Here is a 19,520-nt window from a genome sequence, read left to right as displayed (position 1 = left end):
AGCTTGACGAATCATTCTATAGAGATGGCATTACTAGACTAGAACACCGCTATGAGAAATGTATCAGCCTTGGAGGAGATTATGTTGTGAAATAAAAAAAAATTCTTAAAAACGTTGTTTTTCTTGGTCAGGCCGGAAACTTATCAATCCACCCTCGTACAATTACGAGCGGCCACGAGCGTTGAAAGTAACAACAGTCACCTCTGGATGCTTTCTTAGAGCTAACATATTGCACTCCATGGGTTTTGAGTCGCTCAGTTCCTGATGGTTACGATAGTTTCTTACAATGCAACAGGTGTTTAATAAAACTGCCTTCTCAACTTCCTGAATATTCTTCATTATTATTACGTAAAACTATTTGAAGTAGTGGAGGATTTGGTAAAGTTATACTGTTTGTCATAAATGAACGAAATAGTTCATCTTTCAAACAAAGGAAGATTTTTATTTTAAATAAAAAACAGGTGAACTGAATGAAAAAGACAAATCTAAAAAAAGAGTTCAATACTCAACTAGAAAAGGTTAATTTTACAACGAAAAAGTTTAATTCTTAAAAAGGAAGATTTTAGCACAAATTACATACACTTTCAACTAAACAGTTTCATTAAAAAGCTAAAAAAGACTAATAAGTTGAATTTTCTAAAAAATTGTACAATTTTCAAGCCAAAAAGAGAATTTTCAACTCAAAAATATACATTTTTAACTAAGAAAGAACATATTTTCAAGAAAGCAGTTAAATTTCTTTCTAAATGCATATTTTGTTACCATATAGTTGATTTTTCAACCAAAAGAATGATTTTTTCTTTACAAAACACAAATGTCAGAAAAATGACATAAGCTTATAACCAACAAGTCGAATTTTCGACCAAATTATTAAATTTCCATTTTTAAATTGATTTTAAACCAAAAAAGAAACTAATTTTCATCAAGTTAGTTCACTTTTTTCACTAAAAAATGATATATAAAAAAAAATTACTTTAAACGAAAAACAGTTGAATTTTGACCAAAAAGACGAATTCTTATAAAATCCATCAATTTGCTACCAAATAGTTGAATGATCGTCCAAGAACATTAATTTTCGACGAAAAATGTAGTTGATATTTTAATCAAAAACATAAAACATGGTGATATTAAAACTTTTTTATACGCAAACCCTTAAAAATTGAAATATGTAACTAAAAATCAGACAAATTTTAAGATCTTACATGGAGAATGAAATGTCAGAATAAAAAATACAAAAAAATATTACTTTAATGTGATTTCATTTTTTGAAATAGTACAATTTTAAGCTTTTCAATTAGAATTGCTGTATATTCACATCTCAAACATTCAAATTCAAAACTGACTGTAAAGGCTATTAATATGAACGTTTATTTAAACATATATATTTATTGAACGAATATTTAACAGCGAAATAGTCCTTAAATTTTGAATCTGAATATACAATATTGTGAAATTTAACATTCGAAATTTCTCCAAATTATTCTAAAAAATAATTTAAGACTAAACTTTAGTTTCAAAGCCTTATAGATTGAACTGTTTTATAATTACATTTAAAACTATAGTTTTAATTAAATGATGAACCCTCTATTAACATTTTTTAACCAAAAGAGATAAATTTTCAAACAAAAAACGACACTTTTCAACAAAATTGTTCGTCATTATTCAACAATTTAGTGGAACTTTCTACCAAATTATTTGAATTTTTAAAAAATAAATTAATATTCAGGGAAAAATTTAATAGTTGAAATTATTTCAACCAAAAATATTTTTATTTGAAATTCAATAAAATCAGGTAAGATTTCAACCAAAATATTTGAATTTTCATAAAAAAGAGACTTTTTTTACGAAGAGATACATTTTAAAAGAAAGAGCCGAATTTTGAACCAATAAAGAAATTTTTTTACTACATTGTCGAAATTTCAAGCCAAGAAGATTACTCTTCTGCAAAACAATTGCGTTTTTGAATTGAAAATATAAATTTTAAAAAAAAATTGTTGACCAAATAGTTGAATTTTCTATCGAATTGTAGGAATTTTTAATAAAATAGCTAAATTTTCAAACAAAATATAATAGTTATGTTATGTTATGTTAATCGACAAATATTTTAATTTGAAATCAATCGCGGTTGAATGAAACCAAAAAATACGACTTTTAACAAATTAGTTAAATTCTCAACCAAATTAGAATAGTGTTCTAACGAGATAGTTAAATCTGCAACAAATAAAAAAGAGACTTTTTTTAAACAAAATAAACAATACAGAAAATAACAAAATATACTTTTCAGCAAAGTAAACGGGTATTTTAATTTTCACCAAATTTGGCACAAATTATCTTTAACATGTGTACTTTCATCTCAAATTTTTTTCAGAATTACTTTTTTTTCAAAATGGCGGACCAAAATATCTAAAAAAAAACGTGTTTTTTTACATGGTCTCCAGGTATACTATTTTTAAGGTGAAAAAAAACAATAAGTAACCCGAGATTATTATTGTATTTGATATTTTTTGTGTTGCTGGCAATAAATAAACTACTAAAATGCTAAATTTCAAAATGGCGGATTTAAAATGGGGGCGGAAAAATAAATTTTTTGATTTGTATGTAATGTTCGTTTTAAAATCATAATATTGTTTTAATGTTTGTTTTAAAAACCTATTTTTAATAATCCTTATTCTTTTTTTTTAACTATAAATAGTGAGCCCAATATGGTGGTTACAAAAATGTTGTATAATAACAAGGACAACGCCAACTCATTCTTTTAAACTCTTCTGTGACCACAAGATTTTTTATCCACGAACTATATAAACCAGATATGGTTTTGAAAGTTTGAGTCATCGCTGTTTTTAATTTTGCCAGTACTTTTGCAAAATTAATTTGTTTAAATAAATTTTTGCATTATTAACTAATTTTGGGGTTACTTAAGGGGTTTTTTAGTTCGCTTAATTCAAACATGCGATTAGTTTTACAAATATATTTGGCTTAAACAATTTGTTTAAACAAATTATTGCATAAAAAACATTTATGGCATAAACAATGGCAGAATTAGATTCTATGTCAGAAATTACGTACGATATAGTATTGAAACTAATGGGATATTTAAAAGCATCGAAGCAATTTGAAGCACTTACATTCTCAAGCTCAGAATTGTAAAAAACATATAAGAAAAAACAAATAAATGAATTACAAAAAATTAAAAAATCGCAAAAAAATACAAAAAAGAAAAAAAAAAGAAATAATAAGAATTGCAAAAAACAAAAACCCAGGCATGAATGATATTCATGACAGTCTAAACCCGATGGGATGCGGAGAGTTGTTGTTATCTCTCTTATAAATAATCGAATATGTTATACAAAACGTTATGGGATGCGTTTAAATATGCCATTAGTTACAAATACTATGTCGTACGTAATTTTTGATGTAGAATCTTATTCTGACATTTTTTATACAAAAAATGTTTTTTATGCAATAATTTGTTTGAACGAATTGTTGAAACAAACTAATTTTACAAAACTAATCACCTGTTTTGATTAAGCGTACTCAAAAACACCTTGAATAACTGAGGTCGTATTTGTATTTTCTTTAACTTTCTTGTGAACATAAACAATTTTATTAAATTTACAAAATCAATTTTGCAAAAGTAATGGCAAATTTGAAATCAGCGATGCCTCAAACCCTGAAAACCATATCTGGTTTATATAGTTCGTGGATAAAAAATCTTATGGTCACAGAAGAGTTTAAAAGACTGAGTTGGCATTGTCCTTGTTATTATAGAACATTTTGTTATCCGCCATATTGGACTCGCTATTGATATTTTTAAAGTAATAATAATAAGGATTATTAAAAATAGGGTTTTAAAACGAATATTACGATATTAAAACGAACATTACATACAAATAAAAAAATTTATTTTTCGACCGCCATTTTGAAATTTAGCATTTTATTAGTTCGTCCGCCATTTTGAAAAAAGTCATTCTGAACAAATTTGAGATAAAAGTACACATTTTATTGATAATCTGTGCCAAATTTGGTGGAAAAAACATAATATTAAGAAACTTAATAGATTTTAAAGGATCTCTACAAATTTCGAAGATTTTAAGAGATTTAACAGGCTTAGAGGAATTCAAGAACATTATTCATATTTTAAACTTACTTTAAAATCTTAAAAGTTATTTAAATTCTACTGAAATTCGTGAAAGTCTGTTTAGATACTTTAAAATCTTTTTAGTTACATAAAAATCCTCAAAATCTTGAATTTTTTTTAAATCATGTAAAATGGTTTGTAAGATTTTAAATTCCCTTACCCACTTTTTAAAGCATATTAAATCCATTGAAATGCCACAAAATCCCTTAAGATCACTAAAAATCTCTTTAACTCAAAAAAATTATTTTAAAGCCACTGAAATCTCTTGAAAATTCTTGTACTTTTTTTAATTCTTGTAAAATCTTCTAAAATTCCTTAAAATTACTTGAAATCTTTTGTAATTCATTTATAAACTTTAATTTTTTTTAATTTAAAATAATGTTTAAATCCCGCTAAATTAATTTGAAATATATTAAAATCCTTTTAAACACATTATTTTAAATCGTTAAAAATAATGTGTATAATCATTAAAAACTTGTAGAGCGCAAAGGAAAATTGAGGAATATGTCAGAATATTGGTGAATATTAAGGAATATTTCGCAGAATCTCTCGAAGGCGAACTTTGTTGTTTTTTAGAACAAATTATTCTCTTTGCATATTTTCAAAATTTGAAGAGAACACTTAAACAGATTTTCTTAAAAACCCTAACTTTTTTATTTTTCTAAATATTTTTTTTTAATTTTCTACTAATAATAGAACGGCATCTTAGCAGCATTATGCGGACTAAACCATTTTTGAGACCCGGAGAATTTTTCTGTGCTAAAACTGTAGTTTTTGAATTTTCTTGTGAACTATGAAAAATATTGCAAAAGAACAAGAGGTGTTTTTCATAGAGTTTTTCAGACGTGCAGACTTTTACCTTAACATTTTTTCGTATCTACCATTGTTTCCAAGAAAAAGTAGAAAATTCTATTGTAACAAAAAATAATTCTCCTGGCTACTAATGTTATTGAGCAAGCATCAAACTTATAAGATATCTTCATTATAAAAACACCAGTTCAAAAAAATATTGAAAACAAATTTAAAGGTGGGTTTTTTTAGAGAAAATCGATTTTTAATTTTTTTAGTAAAACCGCTGCCATTTTGTTAATTTTGAACCTTTTTTAAATTTTCCGGTAGCATTTGAAAGGGGACGATGAACGATATTAGAATCAAAGAGAAAATATTGAATATCTCAGTTAGGCCGAAAGTTATAGATTTTAAAGACAAGTATAATGTTTTTTTTTTAAAACAATGTTTTAAAATCAGTTTGGAAATCAAAAAAATATCATAGAACTGAGGTCTATGCATCTTATCTTGACGTACTTCACAAACACTCGATACCTCGAATCAAATTTTTATGAGTTTTTTCATCATGTTTTCAAGACTTTTGCTATAAATTTAACAGAATTGAGGTATCTAGACCTTATAATTATGTGATCACAAACTCTCAATACCTCAAATGTGATTTCTGCGAAAATTTTCAACGTTTTTTCATGAGTTTCTCCATATATTTTATTAACATTTTCAAATCGGAGTTCAATATGAAGTTAACAGAACTCTTTTAGAGTCATTCCACATTTGTTTTACATTAAATCCTGAAAGTTATACAAAATCTCGAACATTTGTTGAAGTTTCACTCTTATCCCCGACTATAGAAATAATTCAGAAAAGATTAATGTACTTTTTTTCGTGTAAACGGTTGGCTTCGACATTTAAACTATTTTCAGTAAATATTCAGTGTAAAATTAAAAAATTTATCAAGTATTTTGTATAGTTTTCTTAATTATAATTATCCAATTTTTGCCGGAAATAGCTTTTTTTGAAGCTAGTTTATTGTTTAATTCACTTTGTCACAATTCTACACGTTGTTATTGTGAATAAACATAAATAAAATAAAATATTAAAAAAACAATTACTTTTTTAAACATTTTTTCTTTGACTTTTCTAAAGATTGTAATTTTATTTCTAATTATCATGAATAAAAAAACACTGAAAAAGATACAATATTCTTTTGTACTTTTCCATGATTTTTTTTAGGAATCGGATCATTTTTTATTTAAGATTTGCATACTAACGCACTTCGTCTAAAAAATAACTGCACAACTTAAATTGTAAATAGCTTATCATTTCCAATAAAAACTCTTTTTATTATTTTTTACTTAGAATATTTCTATGAAAAACAAATGAAAAATTTTAATTCTTAAATTATATGATGAACGGACGTGAGCAGGTGCAGGGTATGCACGGAAAAAATTTATCCGTAAAAAAGTCACGAACTTGTAGCTAGGTCTCGAATACGGGATAAAAAAATCAAACATTAAATCCTTATTTCTATGAAAAATGTATGGATACATTTAGAACTTTTTTACGAACAGTTCGAATTTCCTACTAACAGTTCCCGAAAATTTTCGACTTGAATATAAAAAGGGAAAACCATGAGTCCGTAAACACACGAAGCCATCGAGGCTGAACAACGTAGATATAATAAAAATTATAGCCACTCATCCGACGAACTCAAACCACACATGCGCGTGCGAATATGCACCGAGCGTGTGGGTGAGAGTGTGTGCGGGCCACGTAAAGACGAACTTACGTCCTAGTCCCCAGATTTGTCGGACAAGCTCGTGAGTGCTCTGTGAAACTTTTCCCAATCACTCATAATATTTTTAGAATTATTTACGGAAAAAAACTTATGAGCGGTTTCAGACTTGTCATATCGAATTCGTCAATTCTTTCTCAAAATTCGCAGATTATTTACGAAATTAAATCAATGTCCAATGTATTTTTCTCATATCCAAGACCTAGCTATTAGTTCGTGACTTTTTTACGTATACATTTTGTCCGTGTACAGTCGGCTATTCAGCGTCGATTGACCGACTGGCCGCTTAGTGGGCTAATCGACTGGGTCGGCTAGTAGGCTACGACATATATAATGTACCTATCTAAATTTAAAGTTATCAGATAATTTTAAAAGATTTCACAGATTTTCAGTAGATTAGCGATATTCCAAGGAATTTCCTTCTAAAAACTTCAAAAAATGTCACAAGATTTTAGGAATTCGACAGGACTTCAAATCATTTCAAAGAATTTTAAACTCAAAATTAAAGAATAAGAACTTTAGGATGTTAATTAAATTAACCTAAGGAAAATTCCTATATAGGTCGCTATATAGTTCCTCTACAGGTACCTATATAGGATCCTACATGGGAACCTACATAGGATCCTACATGGGAATCTATATGGTTCACCTGTGGGAAAACACATAGGATCCTATGTAGGATCGTGTATATGCTCTTGTATGGGACCACATCCAGATGCGCAGTAGTATTCTATGGCACTTACAAACGCGCAGAAGGTTTTTTGGTCCTCCAGGAGCACCTAGAGACATATGTACCATTAGGTACCATGCGGTTGGTTAGGTACCATGAGGTACCTTATTAGGGAGTGTCCTATACAGGATCCTATGTCATTTCCTATAGGTCGCACCTATAGGTGAAACATAGTATCCTATGTAGGATCCTATATAGGAACCTATATAGGAATTTTCAGTAGGGTAAACCTTAAGAAGCTCTCAGAGGTTTCGAGCATTTTAAAGGATTTGCAGTACTTTCATGTAATTTCATAAGATGTAAAGGATTTGATTAAATTCTCAAGGATTACAAATATTTCAGGGATTTTCGAAGATTTCTACGAATTTTTAAGGGCTTTTTTGAGAGAATCATAAGGGCATGTTATACTTCGCTATGCGCTAAATTGGGTTCAGTTACCTCGGCTTTTTTTCGACAAAAATGAGAATTTTTAAAAACTGAATTCGGAGATGCTATAAAATATTATAACGGACTTTTCCAAACTCTTTTTTTATGCATAATAACAACAAAGTTTCGTTGTCGGTAGCTACTTAGAAATTGTTTATGCAATAAACTTTTTTAATCGTCTACAAAGAAGATTAGTTCCAGAACATTACTTATTATGTTTTTTTGCTTGCCCAACGTTTTCGGCTAGAAATATTTTGTATTTTGAAATTAAAGCCAAAAGAATTTTAACAAATATAACCTCAAAATACACACACATTAATAAAATTTAGAAAAATTAAATTTTTTTAATTACTCCACAAACGAAGAGTTCGGGGACGTCCGTTAGCATGTTTTCTATTATTTCCCAAAATTTCAAAACAGAATCTTTATTATTATTGTAGGAAAAATGTGAAAGAAACCAAAGATTATTAAAAGCGAAAATGTTTTAAGTGTCGAATGCCGTTAATGAAGAAGTCTGATTCTATTTATATTCAAGAGATTTCAAATAATTTCTGCTTATTTTAATTCTTATTTCTGCCTATTTACAAAGAAACCCTGAAGTGAATTATTTTTGTACAAAAGAAAAACATAATGATTTAATAAACTAAAATGAAAAACAATTACTAACTTTCAGATCAATGGTATCCTTACGCAAGGAAAAGAAATTGCTGACAAGGCAGGCCTCAAAATATAAAAAGGTCCAAATACAACAACAACGAATTTGATATAAAAAAAATATATAATTAGCAAAATTTCGGACCACATACGGTCCCTTTTCAAGTCATAAATAAAGTTATTTATCAATGTATTTCTTTAAATACATGATGAAATTGTCCAGCTCGAGTTGTATATTAATGTTAGCGTAAGCTAACATTAAAATGACTGTGTAATTAGAAAATAAAAATAAAAGAATTAAAGCAAACATCAATATAAAAGTCGAGCCGAACAATTTCATTCTGTCCTTAATGAAATACATGATGAATAATTTTATTTACGAGTTGATATATTTTCATGAACATCCTCATGGATTTCTTGCTAATAAAAATGGGATTTTTACGTCGCTCTGTTTCATCATTCTCAACTAGTGTTTTTAGGTAAATCAATTTATTCGTCAATTTTTAATTTATTTAAACAAAATTATACCCTATTTATCATACAAACTGAATTCACGCTTTTTAGAGATAACATAGATTTTTCGAACATCTGTTTTTACTTCAAAGAATTGTTGGTATTCCATGTATCGATATTGTTTTTGACAAGCTTGAAAAGAGATCACATGAGGTCCGAAACGTTGGCAATTATATATATTTTTTAAATTTAATTCGTTTTTGTTGTATTTAGACCATTTTATACCGGAAACTTTTTACGGAATCAAAACAAAGGTCAGAACTAAAGAAACAACGCAAATTCCTTGTTGGTCCTGAGAAATGTAAATCTTCCTGTAGTGGGACTGTGAACTAGGCAAAATAATTTTTTTAATTAAAAATTCAACAATTCTATTTAAAGATTCATAATTTTAGTTAAAAATTAATTTAGGTAATTCAAATGTCTTGAAATGGTTCAATTTTATTATTAATAAATAATTAAAAATTACTACATACCTTTGGCACTGCTTCCTGAAAATCTTGAAATAACTTAGATTCTACCTGATTCGCTAGACTCTATATCTCGAATAATTTTGTTGAGCGCCAGGCCTATTCGAGGCCACTTTAATTCGCAAAATTCAAATTCAATAATAATAAAATGAGATTCCAAAAAAGGAGAAAATAAATTCAATTAGAAACAATTAGAAATAATAATTTATTTAATTAAATAAAATCAAAAATATTCGAGGGTTTAGGTTGACATAATTCTTGACCTAAAAGTCTCTGCATGATGCAAAGGTTCACAATCTGTTTGGTAATATGCTTCGTGGTTTATTCGCACTCGTGCTTGCACCGTGCGCGCATATTGTTATCTGGGGCTTAGTTTTGGAAATCTAGTGACGGACAAAACCTAACCTTAAAACTGAATTCAACCTACCATCACTAAATTAGTAATAACCCATGATTACCGAAGGTTACAAGTATAATCTTAAATTTAGTTAATAAAATGTTCTAATTAATTCTAATTAAATTAACACATTTCGGAAAACTACCTAAGTTATAAAATTATATACAATTAGACAAATCCTAAAGTAAATTAGCACATACCTACAAAATCACACAATTCAACCAGGTTACCTAAATTGAGATATATCTTAAATTAAATAGGCACATGTTTGCAAGTATACAATTCTCGACGCACAATCTTCTTTAAAAAATTAACTAAAAAGTGATCGAAGTAAGCTCTTAGTGACACTTGAAGGCGACTTAATTCATGTTATTTCGATGATAATGATTGGGGATCCATATTTTAAGGTTAACAAAAGTTAGAATGGATCTTGACTGAGGCAAAGTTCTATAAAATTCGATATTTTTAGGTTAGCTCATAAGAAAGTCATTTACTCCATTGGTTTACACATTGGTTGATTGAGGCATATAAGGTTTAAAGTGATAGACCTGTTTTGCTGCCTTCCATCATGTATTAGTCTGTTCTGAAAAGAAAGGGACTGGTAAGTTACTGTTTACAATTCGGGGTATGGTAAACATGAAAGATGGATATTTGTTTAGAAGTATTCACCTTAGGTTCTTGGAATGAAAGGCTCGTTTTGGATCATCTGTCTAGCCCTCAGTTTTGTGCCGGAAGCTGGTAAAATGATCGGTTCCAAGCCTTTGGTACTGATTATGATTTCAGACAGGCAATATGTAGAAGGATGACCAGGTAATTAAACTTTCGATGGAGATGAGCTGGACTCGACCCTTGGTTTAGCCTGGGCACAATGGTTTGGTCTGAGCACGATGGTTGGCTCAGGTTGAATAAGAACTCGAACGTCAACAAGACTCGTTGTAGGCAAAGCAGATTTTTAATCCGGAACCGAACTATTGAAGGTGAATTGCGAGTTTCTCGCAGAAAGCTCGAACTAATGAGCTTAGAAGACTGTTAGAACTTGGCTGTTAGACTTTTAACTTGCTGTTAGAAGACTGGTACGTTGCAAGATTGGTAGAAAAAGACTGCCATGATAAGACTGGTGCGAAAAGATTATAGAGGTCCTTTGCCTTGATATATTATCCAACATCAATGCAGTTTATCGGAAGAACGACCGGTTCGCCATCAAAGACTCATCCCTCGTGAAATCGTCGTTGTCCCCTTGAAAAGAAGCTCGGCAGTGATAACTCAGAACCAAGGTTCCACATACAGAAACAGGAGAAGCGTTATTTATTTATATATTCTCACGGTTGCACTCTCGCCTCCATACATGTATCAAACTATCGATTTTCTTTTACATAATTTATAATGCAGTGAAGTGCAATTTAGTTTTTTTATTATTAATACTATTAAGTAGTTATGTTCTCGTAACATCTGCCCTCTAGTATTGTTTTCATTACAATTAAGCAAGTTAAGACATTTGACAACATTCAAAATTATTCGGCAAATTTTACGCATAATTAATTGGCCAAAACATCTCCAGATAACAATATGTGGTTTGAAAGTACGTTGAATGTACAATTTAGTGAATATAATTAATACCATAGAAGAAGTTGATTAACATTTCTTGCGTTCTATGTTTTACTGTTGTAAAAACTGAGAAATGAAATTATAACATTGATGAACAGATAATTTTGTATAAGTTTAGAAGAAATTTGCATTGCAGTTTTATATAATTCTATCTTATTATAAATATTGTCACGTAACACATCCCCTCTCTCATTTTTGATAGTCCCGTTCCAAACTTCGGCAGAGCCCAGGATTTTAGCGAAAGTAATGCTAATAAAAAATGAGGGAGGTATTACGGTACCCCCAAAATTTGATGACGAATAATACATTTATTTTTAACAACTAGATAATGTTTGTAATGCAATAAGGTCACTTACGACATTTAACACTTATTGAAAATCCAAAATTATTATATCAATTTTAAACGAAAATATTTTGTGCTATATTTCGCTGAAAGGATCGACATAATATATAAGTAACAACAATATATAAATAATGATACATTTTTTAATCTGCCATGCTCATCCAACAAATTTTATATTTGGACATACTTAAAATTTTATATTTTTACTTGAAGTCATTGAAGATAATAATAGATATTGCGTGTGACATATTTCATAAAACAAAAATGAGACTGATTTCAGCGTAGTGAAAAGATATGAAAATGTCATCAGCTGTTAGTGCATCCATTAGAAAATTGGATGCTCAATTAAATAAAGAAAAAATATTTCACGAATTTATAGAGCAGCATTTTTGTATACAAACTAAATGTGATTTTCTTTAAACTAGTAATTAAACTCAGCTCAAATGAATTTTGAAAAATTTCTTTCTTGTTCCTTTTTCTGTAATTATATAGCTTCTTCTATTTCTACTTCTAGGTCTTGCAATACATTAATTGAGAAGTTCAAATTTATTTCGACACATAATCAACAATCTGTTTACTTCTTTCAGACGCAAATAATTTTTTGCGAACAGTGGTGATATCTAGTATTTATAGTTTCACTATACCCTAATGAATGCCAATAATTACGGAATTATAGGTTCCTTTGTATTTCTGGCATTACGTAGGAATAACATTTAAACATATGTGACCGCCCCCGAAGTAAGGGACCTAATGCGGAAAAAATCGATTTTTATTTTCTGACGCCATTCGGTAGTTTATAAGTTACTCTTTCATTTTCAATGATCAGAATTTGTTCAAGTTAATTACTTTTTTTATTGAGATGCAAACTTAGGCAATACTTAGCATACGCGGAGACGAAACGAGAGGTCTGCGAAAACCAGCCCCACCACGCAACACTACTAGGTATAACCGAAGCGGCCCGGTGCGAGCGAAGCTCACGGATACGACGCGTAAAGGTGTAGTGGTCAGTGGATTGGGTTTTTTTCTTAAATGCAACCCCACTACTGAAATGCTGGTTTGAGGACTCTTCTACGATGGTCCATCTTCTAAAATTCAGCTTTGACGCATAAGGCCCCTTTCTTTGCGGACGGTCACATATACGTGTGTGAAAATACAATTAAGCAACTCCTAGTTTAAGTTTGAGACAATGAGCACTGAAACTATTTGAGTAAGCTCTTTTATGACTTATCGGTAATGTATTTTCAGTAGTATGTATTTTCTTTCATTTTCATGTAATATTATTTTGCTATTTTCGTCATGCGGATGCCCATTATTTCTTTACATAGTTGCGTCCAAGTTTTTCCGAAGCTCATTTTAAATTTATACACACATTTTTTAGAAATAGGAAAAAGAAAGATTCTTATCTCTTTTTATTTTTATAATTCATAAAAAACTGCTGGCCCACATAAACTTAAATACTATTTGTACCCAAGATTACAATCCGTGAATCCAAGGTTTTAGCGAGGATCGGTGTAATGCAAGTTCATGTATGGGTCACGTATGATTACACTGGTTATTAGGTCCCCGTGAATAAAGAAAGATTTCAAAGAATTTAAAGTTATTAGGGAGAGCCAGAATTTATAATCTGGTTTGTGTAACACGGTTAAATGTGGTAACTTACCATAAACTACCCAAAATTACATTTTAAACCTTTTTATAAATTTCTGTGTATTTACGAAATTTTTTGACAATTTATTTTAATATTACATCTAATTAATGGTAACTTAATATAAAATTAATAAAATTCAATACAAAGATTTGTATAAAGTACTGGAAATTCATGGACATTTTCGGTCATTAATGGTAATTTCACAGACAAATATGTTAACTTCTATAAATTACCCAAAATTCAATTTGAAAACCTTTTTTTACTTTCCGGTCATTCATTAAATTTTTTGGTGATTTGCGGTAATATTACAGGTAATTTATGGTAACTTGAGGTAAATTCAACTTTACAATTTCTATAATTTTTTGAAAATTTTTTATCATTTACGATAACTTGATCAATTATATATCGTAACTTTCCATAAATTATCACAAAATTCTATTATCTACAACCAAAATTTTTTAGAGTTGTTACGGTCAGTGGGCTGATTATTGTAAAATGCGAACTCCTGGATGTTTAATTTTCATTATTCATTCATGTATCATACATAACAATTTATTTGGAACTTCCCCACCGTATGAATTTTAAGTTGGTATTGTAAATTACCAAACTGCGCAGAATAATTCTGCTGGACCTTAAAGCTCAGCTGCGACGTTGTCAGAAAAAAGAAAGAAGAAGAGTGTTGCGGTTTTTATAAAGTAAAAGATCTGAAGAGAAAGATCAGAAATTTCACTTGGGGTTTCTTAGTGACAGGCAGGATTTTCTTTTTAAGAGATATACGACGGCGCATCTCATTCGTCGCCTAGTAAAAACTATTGAGCCCTTACTGGAGATTGGAGAACATTGTTCAGCAGGGGCAATGTATGAAAAGTTTGATTTTTTATTGTGTAACTTTAACTGTTATCCTTCATTCGAAATGGGCTTTGTTTTCTTAGGATAAATTCATAATTTCAATGGAGATTTTTAATTCAATAGATAATGACAATTTTTTAAAATATTGTCCTTATTATTCACAACATCTGGAGATTAAAATTTCTGGGAAGTATGAGAGATGAAAAGATCTTTGTGAGTATGTTTTCTTGACCATTTTTGTATTTATTTTGGTTAGAGATTATTTTAAATCAAACAACAAAAAACATTATTTAAGAAAAACCGTTTATTAAATTTAAGAAATATGTAATGGTTTAGAATGTTGGGCTTCAGAAGAGGAAATTTAATAGATTCGGAGTTTTAACTTTTCAGTAGTTTATTGTTTTAAATCTAAATTAATATGGATCTTTTCTGATTTCCCTATTTTGTTTATACTTTTTTTCACTCTTAGGTAGATGCTAGTAGAATCGTATGTAATTTAAAGGGAAGCAAATCTTTTCACTGTACTTTTGACCAAAGCATCAGGGTTTTCCTAGAATTTTTTCTCCTGGCAAGCAATGGATTTTCCAAGATTGAATTTAATGCAAATACACCTTTAGCTGAATGAATGGCAACTAGTCCTTTTCATGTAGATTTAAATGCAATGCAAGTTGAATCAACGAAATTTAATCGACCAGGTACAATGTTCGATGAAAGAGGACTTTTGGCCTTACGAAAATAGTAAGTTTCAAACTCAATTCACTACAAAGCTGCACGGTTATTGAATAGGGAATAAAGTCACTGAAATTCTGAAAAAAATATAATTGAATTTATAGAGGAAAGGAATCCTTTGGACCTGGCTGCCCCCATGATAAATTCAGCTAGGAGTACGGCATCTGAAAATATTATATTCAACGGATTAATAAAAGGAAGGGAACCTGAAAAGGGAAATAAAAATGAAATTACTGAATTTATGGGTGATAAAATAATCAGGAAAATAAATTCAGGCCTGATAGGGGTAATACTAGGGCATATATACTGGGAAGAAATCGGGGACGAGGACGTGGACGAGGTTCAGGATATCCTTTAAGATCTAGGGGTAGAGGAGCTGTCAGTCGGGAATGAGGAAGAGGCGGCCAGCATGGTGCCCCTCCGATGGTGACCTGTCGCCGATGTAGCGAGCCGGGCCACCACTATAGGGGTAATGCAAAACAAAACCTCTCTAATCATTTAATCAGCTACAAGTGTCTGAAGTCAATGCACATCGCGCGAGAATGTTCGAATAGCAGCTCTGAGATAATTTGCTATAAATGTTCAAAGCCGGGTCACGTAGCTCGTGATCCTACAGTAAGGATAATTCAAGAAAATGTGTCTAAATGTTGAAAGTATTGTAAGACTCAAGACTCAAGACCCGAAACGACAAGAAAAGTCGCCAAAAATTATTTTACACGTGAACGATATTACAAAAAATAAAGGGTTTTTTCCAGTTGATAACCTTCCTCTTCCGAAGAATGGGATAATAGGAATGCCATTTGTTGAGGATGCTTCTATCCATCTGAAAGAAAAACAAATTGAGCATCCATTAGACACTTTTCCTTTTTTCACTAAATCATAGAAATGTAAATTTAACAATAAAAGCACGGACTAAACAATTGATTCAATTACAGGTATTAAAAGCACGAGATAATGGAAGGATATTTACCGCTAATTAATTTGGGACCAGGATATGGGTGAAGCATTAGTAAAAGTAAATTAAAATAAAATTACTTTGTGTTGCATTAATACTACCACTAGAGAAGTAGTACTCACATAACCCCCAGTAACGCTAGAAGAATGCGATTTTCCAAACCTTTTTCTAAAGTATTATGGCTCGGACCACCATTTACGTCATTTAATGACTCACCATCATCTACATAAACCGACTGGCCTTCTGGCTCAGTGCCACTTACTTATGTACTCTTGAGACGGAAGTTACGCTCAATTGAAGAATTAGTCTCCAAAGTCTTCCGAAACATTATTATCCTTCCCTGCAGCAATTTGTATCTTTTTAAAAAACTGATCGAAAAAATTTTCTAGTTCACAGTATCTAATAAAAAATTTTGGAATAAAAAAATTCCGATGATAATCGGTTGAGTTGACTAGTCGATGCCTTAGATTTATCACATTTAAACAAGGAAGAAAGGGATGTGCTGGTTGGTCTTATCTCAAAATACCTTGAGTCGTTTCATTTAAAAGGGGATCGTTTGGGAAGTACTAATGATATAAAACACCGAGTAGCATTAACTGATGATTTACCTGTATTTCAGAAAGGATATCTAAACCCGTCTATTCATAAGGAGGCGATAGCTAAAGAAACTAAATATCTGCTGGAAAACAAATCAATTTCACCTTCACATTTCCCATACATGTATAATTTACCTGTTTGGGTGGTACCCAAAAAACCTGTCCCTCAAGTAAATCCAAGATGGCATATGGTAATAGCTTAAAGGGGGTTTAACGAAAAAAAACAATAGGGGATGTTCACCCTCTCCCAAACATCATAGATATTCTTGATCAATTAGAGAGTGCTAAATATGTTAAAGTCCTTGATCTTGCAGAAGGTTTTCATCAAATTAAAGTCAAACTACTGATCAGTACAAAACTGCTTTTGCCACCCCTTTCGGTCATTAGGAATTTAATAGAATGCCATTTGGGATGAAAAATGCTTCTACCACTTTCCAGAAATTTATGGAGAAAAGCTTATCTGGATTGCAGGGTATATACTTATTTGTGTACATGGATGGAAAAGTATGTAATCAAGTTTCCAAATTCTTTCGTATGCTTCACCGCTAATCACGACCTGGCCAAGGGCGGACCAGGTAGGAAACCGGGCTACAAGACGGCTGTCACTTATTTCCCCTTATCACCTTGAAACCAGAGTAAACCCAGTTCGTGGATCACACCCTTTTGACACACGAACAACCCTCGAAGCTCGCTTATTCTTATTACAGGCGCCAGATAGGGTTACCCCCAACCGAGCCACGACGGAGACGTCCAGGTGTCAGCTCACTTATATTTGATAACTAAAAAAATTTAACAAAGAGATTGTTTACTAGTTCACCGTAACTAGTCTTCTTTACAAAATCCAAGTAAGCACATTACTGAAAATTTGACATTTCTTTTTAACATCATATTCGAAGTTTGACTGTACTACGATGCAAGTTGCAAAGCTAATCTGCTCCCTCGTAATCCGAGAGGTATTGCTGACGCTGCATACCAAGCGCAAGACTAGAACGAGCCAACTTACGAATGAGGGAATTAACGATGTATAAAATAATTCTAAATCAAAAATTTTTCCCGACGAAATTATGCTTTCTTATTTTTCATAAGCATAATTCTACTATTTCTAATAGACGAATTATATAAGGGTGAATTATGTACAGCCAGAAGGAAGGAAAGCACGTCCGCGTTCAACATACCCGCATACGCGAGAGCACCACGCTTACTCTCTCTCTTTCTCGTCCATGCCTAAACGTAGTGCTATCTTTTAAGCTTCACACGCGGCCTTGCCTTCTTTCCTTCCTCTACCTATTCTTACATGTAACCAAGCTACGTACGATGAACACGACTATAGTTCATTGTATCTTAACCACTCTACTCTCTTCTTCTCTCCGTCTTCCAACCCTCTTTCTACATAAGTCTGTCCTTCAACAACATACATTGACTGCTGTACAGGATGACAGCGTGAGCACGTGGCGAGATTCAAAACAATACCATGCGTTCACGCAGCAAAAGGCAAATGCCAAATGCCTAGTTCGATCAGTCAAGGGTCGGAAGTAATAAATACCCAATCTTGAGTTGAAAATTCCAACCTGCATCGATTTCGATGCAAATTGAAATTCAAAATTATTCTTTGAAATACAAAAAAGAGCTCAAAGCACCTTACTCATATAAAGTGCTGACGAGTCTGCTACTTCGTAATTACAATGCCTAAGCGAGACATTTGGCAATAACAAGTTCTCACACGCACTATAAACATGCATCGGAAGTGCATTAATTCGCGCAGTTTGTTCAACGACCTGGCACAGAGACCAGCATATACGTCAAAATCTCGCCCGTCCGTACGTCGAGATCCAGATTCCACGAAACGTTGAGAGACAAATTCTTAACACGCAAGCCGTCGCATACTATCGCGGAGTTCAGTTCGTTCACGAGACCATACTTTTCTCGGGCCGGGAACGGTAGCAAGTCACGGTGTTAATCGAGTAGTCAATTAATTAGGTCCGCGATCCGGACGTTAAAATTAATCTCTATTCGACGGGAGGCAGGACCGTAACGGGAACGAATCATCGTCGACACCTAGCCCGGAGTTCAGTTCGTTCACGAGACTATTGTTTTCTCGGGCTGGGTTTGGTAGGACCTTGATCTCGTGTCCTATCCCGCCTGCTTGAAACGATATTAAAAGTTTAGAAATTATTACTTCCTTATCGTGAAACGTGAGTCAGTGGCAGTAGTAACGAGACGGATTAATAACTTCTAAAGGCTTAGATTTTCTTCTATGAATTCTAGACTCAATGTCTCGTGTCCTATCTGGCCTGCTTATAACAAAGTTTAGAAATTGTTACCTTCTAATCGTGAAACGTGAGTCAGTGAAAGTAGTAAAGAGATGGAGTGACAATCTCTGAAGCCGTAGATGAATTCTAGACTCATTGTCTATTATTTATGAAAGAAACTCTAAGAAAGTGACAGGTGTTCGCGTGTATTGTGTGGCTCTCGCGGACGCCAAAAAGGACAAGAATAGATTATTTTAAATAATCCACGAATGAGAAAAGATTTTTCTTTCGCCCGTTCATTTTCTTTTATCGAAAGTTGATAGAGAAGGCCAAGGGCGCATTCTCCCTTCTGGCTTCCCTTCACCTTTTCGAACAAATGAGCGGTAGTTTAAGTTCTTCTCACTGGTAAGTTATATCGAACCGATGTTGTATCTTCTTTTTGTATTATGTAACACGTTCCACCCATTGTAGGACGTGTCCCCTATCACACCATTTTCTTTACAAGTGTAATTGTTACATTTAATTTATTCGAATAAATTAGTATAAACGCAATTGAGGGAGAAAAATTTTTCGACTAGTCGGGTAGGATCCTTTCTTTTTCTTCTTTCTTTACAGGGTCCACAACTCTCAGTCCGAGAGT

The 19,520-nt window shown here is 31.6% G+C and overlaps 1 long non-coding RNA gene across 1 annotated transcript; it reads right to left on the bottom strand.

Annotated features, from left to right (window-relative positions):
- Positions 1-9,696: 9,696 nt before the first annotated feature.
- LOC117176231 lies at positions 9,697-13,676 on the bottom strand. The gene is made up of 2 exons (XR_004467592.1): positions 10,576-13,676; positions 9,697-10,489 (listed from the first exon to the last, which is right to left on the bottom strand). It is a non-coding gene; the product is annotated as an uncharacterized LOC117176231 (long non-coding RNA).
- Positions 13,677-19,520: the final 5,844 nt, after the last annotated feature.

This window comes from Belonocnema kinseyi, chromosome 7 (genome assembly GCF_010883055.1).
Source record: "Belonocnema kinseyi isolate 2016_QV_RU_SX_M_011 chromosome 7, B_treatae_v1, whole genome shotgun sequence".
NCBI classification, from domain to species: Eukaryota; Metazoa; Arthropoda; class Insecta; order Hymenoptera; family Cynipidae; genus Belonocnema; species Belonocnema kinseyi.
Note: the sequence above shows the minus strand (reverse complement) of the source record. Positions and strands in the feature narration are given on the sequence as shown.